Source organism: Sarcophilus harrisii, chromosome 5 (genome assembly GCF_902635505.1).
Source record: "Sarcophilus harrisii chromosome 5, mSarHar1.11, whole genome shotgun sequence".
Taxonomy (NCBI): Eukaryota; Metazoa; Chordata; class Mammalia; order Dasyuromorphia; family Dasyuridae; genus Sarcophilus; species Sarcophilus harrisii.
The window spans coordinates 15,410,259-15,416,253 of NC_045430.1; the positions used below are offsets into that span (position 1 = coordinate 15,410,259).

General features: G+C 38.4%; 1 pseudogene; it reads left to right on the top strand.

Moving 5' to 3' along the window:
- The first annotated feature begins 1,011 nt into the window (after positions 1-1,011).
- LOC111721060 lies at positions 1,012-2,246 on the top strand (annotated as a pseudogene).
- Positions 2,247-5,995: the final 3,749 nt, after the last annotated feature.

Consider the following 5,995-nt stretch of genomic DNA (forward strand, 5'->3'; position numbering starts at 1 on the left):
TGTGGATACCCTTTGATCCAATAGTGTGTCCACTGAGCCTGTATCCCAAAGAGACCATAAAAGAAGGAAAAGGAACCACATATACAAAAATGTTTGTGGCAGCCCTTTTTGTAGTGGCAAGAAACTGGAAACTGAGTGGATGCCCAGCAGTTGGGGAATGGCTGAATAAGTTATGGTTATGAATATTATGGAATATTATTGTTCTATAAGAAACGTCCAGCAGGATGATTTCAGAAAAGCCTGCAGAGACTTACAGGAACTGATGCTGAGTGAAATGAGGAGAACCGACAGAACATGGTACACAGCAACAAGATTATGTGACGATCAACTGTGGTGGACTTGGCTCTTCAACACTGATGTGACTCAGGCCAATTTCAATAGACTAGTGATGGAGAGGGGCCTCTGCATCCAGAGAGAGGACCATGGGGACTGACTGTGGATCACAACATAGCATTTTCACCTTTTTGTTGCTTGCTTTCTTTTTTTCCCTTTTTAATCTGACTTTTCTTGTGCAGCATGATAAATGTAGAAATATATATATATATATATATAGATAAGCATTGCACATGTTTAACATATATTGGATTACTTGCTATCTGGAGGAGGGAGTGGGGATAAAGGAGGGAGAAAAAATTGGAACACAAGGTTTTGCAAGAATGTTGAAAATTATTGGTGTGAGTGGAGGTCGGTGCAGTGCCACTTTTCAGCTCTGAGTTTGCTTGAAAGACAAGAGTGAAGGGAGACTTCTACTTGCTTTCTTACCAAAAGGGAGGAGAGAAATCCAGCAGCAGCATCTCCAGGAACAAAAGGATCTAAAAATGTCTTCGTGGGTCAAGGTTAATAGAGGACAAACTCAAAGATGTGCTGCAGATAAAAGCATAAATCCTTATAAACCTCATCTGATCATTTCTTCTGGAGATGGTCATATAAAGCAAAGTAAAGTTACTAAAAGTAACTTTGAAGAATTATTTGGGAAAGAGTATGATTGTTCTAAAGGAAGTGAAGATAACTATGAGATACCAGTGTTCCCATAAAGATGATGATCACAGTAAAGACCAGGGATCCTCAAACTACGCCCGTGGGCCAGATGCGGCAGCTGAGGATGTTTATCCCCCTCACTCAGAGCTATGAAGTTTCTTTATTTAAAGGCCCACAAAACAAAGTTTCTGTTTTTACTCTAGTCCGGCCCTCCAACAGTCTGAGGGACAGTGAACTGGCTCCCTATTTAAAAAATTTGAGGACCACTGGAAGGACCATCAAAAAGAGAAGCTTTATCAACAGTTTCACCAAGAAATATAGAATATGACAAAGAAAGACCTTCAGATTGCACTACTGTTTCCATCAACCAAGACCAAAGGGACTATTTGGTAAGCATAGGTCATCATTTGCAAGATCATGGCCTTGCGGTCGAAATGATTTACCTGATATCAGAGGCAAGTCTCACCTGGGTCCTCCAGGAAGTGAAAAATGACAGTTCTCCTTTTTGTAGTCTTGTCCAACAGTCCAATGTAGCACTCTCCTCTTGCACTGTAATTTCACTTCATAAGTCTATCACAATTCATGGCCATATGCCCCTGGAGGATGCATTAGCTCTAGCAGCTCTATTAGGACTATTTTGGCTGATCTGGAACAGCAAGAAGGTGCTGGGATTTCACAAAAAGCAGCTGACCTGGCAGATGACTACTTAGAACGGGACCTCTGTTAAAGCTACTCTGTGCCTCTTCCTGTTAAATGAGGGGAAGCATTTATATCAGGAGGAGCTGAATGCCATCAGTAATTACCTGAAGACCAGAAATGAAGAACTGGAAGGTTTTGTTGAGGCACCAGACACAACTGCAGTTGTGATTATTTTGATTGAAGCTAATTTAATGCCGAGATCTCATACTATGAGCAAACCACCTCATCTTCTTCCAAGCCCTGGTAGGGCCATTCTCTCCTTCCTTCAGGTAAACCTCTTTCATTAAGTGATAGGCCTGCAGGACTCCTTCCAATATAGGACATTCTGGGCCCAAGGATAAACCTCCCCCCCTTCTAGCAGTACCCTCTAAAGGACCTGGTCTCCTGGGATATGTACCACACCAGCCTGCCAAGCGTCCAATGATATGGAAGAATCTGGCCATTTTGCCAACACCAGTAGTACAAAGAGTGCAACCTCAATGGGCAGCTAAACCCAAACCTTTCTGAACTAAGGAAACCTCAACAGGACTGGGAGGAAAATGGCAAGGCATTACAAGAGAAGGTGTCCTACCTTCTTCATCATTAATGGCTGTGTCTCAGGCCAGAGAGCATACTTTCTCTTATAATCTTCATTCCTATGGGGAATTTTTTTAATTTGCGGAGACTGTCACAATCTAGATGTTTGTGAAAAGTCGGTGTTTTAGATGTTTTGGACCTTTAAGTTGTTCGATTACATATATTACACAACAAATTCCTTGTTTTACACAACTCCCTTGCTCATTTTTAAATAGTGGTTAGATTTCATCTATTTGGGGAATGTATGGGGAAGGAAGAATTTTTTTGTTCAGTAGCAATTGAACAAGGTAGTCAACCTTTTTTTTTTTTTTAACATGGGAGGGGTTGAATAAGGGTGGGGATAAGGTCATAATGGGAATTTTTGCATTGGAATGAAAAGTCTAAGGAGGAAAATCAGCTCAGGGCAGCTGTCTTTTCTAAACCTGAATAAAAAGGAGTTTTTATTTTTTTAATTTTATTTTTATTTTTTCATTTTTTTAAAGGAGTTGTTTTTCAAAAAAAAATGTTGAAAACTATCCTTGCATATATTTTGAAAATAAAAAGCTATAATTAAAAAAAAAACGATAACCCTTCTGTAATTTCCAATGATCTTGAACTTATATAAGCTTTTCTATTTCCATAGACTCAGTCACAGTCACGACATGTTGTCAGCTAAGTTAATACAACCGTTGCCATTTTTGAATTGGCATTTTGATTCTATTCTAGGATTATGACCATTTCATGACACTGTTCAGAGATAACCCATTTTTGAGTGAAGTTTGACAAATCCAATGGCTGTATTTGTAATCAACCTTGTCTTTTGCTCAGTGAGGTAACATCTGCTTATTCTGAAAGGATGTTCACAGCTTTTGGAATTGTTTGATGTGTGCTGTAAGAATGTCTATTAATCTTCATCCTCTTTTTTGGTGAGTAAGTGTTCATATTGTTAGGGCTGCATTAAAGTAATGGACGTTGTCTTTCATCAATATTATATGGGATCTTATTAGGATACTTTTCTAATCTGTCATGATCCATCTTGCTGTCCTGAAAGGGTACATTGACTGTTGTATAGGTGTTAATTGCTTCAAATGTGTTCTTTCCATTCAATTTTGATTTCAGAATGCCAGGAAGTCTCTTAATATATTCAGCCACAACCTTCTCCTTCTCCTCTTCTGCTTGATGGGTCTTGTCTGGGAGTGGATGGGGATTTCACCCACCTATTGGTTCAAGAGACTTTGGCATTCAAGCTAGAAGCCCTCCATCTCTATCTTTCCTTGTCTATATAACATTTTATTCATTATTATTATTGATTATAATTATTAGTCCAAAAGAATTCTGATACCTTTTGGGGAAGATTGCACAAGATGAAGGGACACAGTGTATCAACAGAGTTTGGTATCAAGTGATTTCTATGAGAAATTTGGCTTGATTCCCTCCTTTGATTTGGAAGACCTCCTTAATTCTCTTTAAGAGAAACTATAATAGATTTAAGGCTAGACAGAACCATAATGGATTTAAAGTGTCTCCATGAAAAATGCCACTTTAAAAAAAAATCAGTGTTTCACAACATTATTAGGTCAGTGGATTATTTCAGATTTAAGGGAGCAGTTTGCTCTCTCTTCAGTTGATGTTGTCACAGAAGACCAGAATGTGGTCATAAAAGGTTACTGAGACGATAAACCTGAAAGGGTTTCTATGCCCTAAACCCTTTGTGAAGTGGGACCATCTTTCTGACTGAATATAAAGGGAACGATAAATTAACCAAAGAAATTAGCCATGCATGTAAAAGCTTTAGATATGGAAACATTTTGGAACTTCAGAGGGGGATACTTTGTGATATAAGAATTATCTATGGAAAAACCCCTGGAAGAAGGAGAGGAGGGAATTTCTTTCTTCTCCTTCCTCTTCATTCTTTACTATTGACCATGTAGCTTTGAAGGCATCTATTCAATGGGTAGCCAACATTGTAAACAGTTCAAGGAGATGGATATAGATACAGAGGGATTGTCATTCAAGGAAAAAAACAGCTTCCAGGAATGGCTACAGTGAAAAGAAGGCTAATAAAGGGAAGCAAACCATGGGAAATCAGCAGAACCTGCCCAACAGAAATACTTGCACCCAAGGGTAGCTGCATTAAGCCTCTATAAAGTGAGAAAGGACTTCCTTGCAATATCAAAAGAAGTAAATTGCTTTTTGCCACATGTGTATCTACATGTGTCCCGCAAGTTGAGCTCAATCTTTCCATGCATGTCATGTATTTGTGAGAGATCATACTACAAGTTTGTTGGGAGAAATAGCTTATAATTACTGCTTTTATTTGGAGAAGGGTTTGGCAAACCACTCCAATATCTTTGCCAAGAAAACCCCAAATGGGAAGACAAAGAGTGAGACATAACTGAAATGACTGAACAACAACATTGTTTTTATTATGCCATCTCAATAAATGTCTTTGCTAGGAGATAATTGCATCTATTGTCTGACTGTTTTGGGGAAGATCTACAGTGGGGATTCATAAGCTATGACCATAAAAGTAGTCACCACAGAAATACTACTATAACCCAAAGTAGAAGTCATTCTCTGGGGAATCAATCTGCAAGGATGGGATTGAAGACTAGTCCAAAGGGAGTGTTACACGAATAGAGAACAGTTTTTCCATATTATCATTGTCAGAAGATCTGGTTTTGAATCCCAGGAACACCAAGACAATAAGAATCACAAGATGAAAGCAAAGAGCATCTTACTAAAAGTGATAAAGATGAACTAGATGTGGGAGGGAAGAGAGAGAATCCTGAAAGAAGTCCTGAGGTGGTCCTGCAAGGGAACTTCTGGCATCACAGGCTCAAAAGAGATGGAAACCTCACCAACCAATAAGAGGGGTTCCCTTTATTTAGATAGTTCTTCAGTATGCAATCTAGAGGTTCACACAAATAGTTGCCCAATGGTTCAACACCTAAAGTTCTACCATTGTGGGGGTGGAGGCAGGATTTCCTTTGGCCACATTCAGGGAGTGGTCACTATCTGGGTATATAGTAATTTAATAATAATACTGACTGTATTTAGACACTATTCACTCCCCTAGAACTGGCTGAGAACTTGTTCAAGTCAATTATGTACCCACTATGCTCCAGACACTGTGGCAAGTGGTAGGCACATAAAGAAATGGCAAAAACCAGTCCTTGTCTTCCTTCACGGTACTTACAATTTATATAAAATCATTCCAAAATTTCATTTCTCATCCTTGTCTCTTCCCTACACACAGACATCAAATATTTAGGATGTTCTCACTAATCTTGAATCTGTTTTATGTATTTGTGCTATGCATGAATAAGCCATGAGTATGGGACTGAGTCAAAGGTAGTATTAAGTCTTAAATCTATTTATTTGTTATTGCTCAGTTTTCTGAGAAGTAAATTAGGATAATAATATCGCCTTACAGGATTGTCATAAAAATCAAATGAGATTAATATTTGTAAATCTTAAAGCACTATTTAAGTGCTAATTATTATTAGAAGCAGAAGTTGGGGGAGGCCTGTTTGGACAATAATCTCTCTGAAAAAGAGCTGAGGGGTTTTGTAATAATTTAAATTTGATACAAGACAATAGCATGTTTGGTTATCCAAAAAAATTCCAGAGATTTGGGCTTCACTGAGAAAGCCATCGATTCCCCTACTGTCCTGAATCCTTCAAGAATTATAAACTTGTAAAAAACAGCAGAGAACAAAAGAGTAACCTACAAGGAAGCAAAGAAAAGATGAATAGTGTC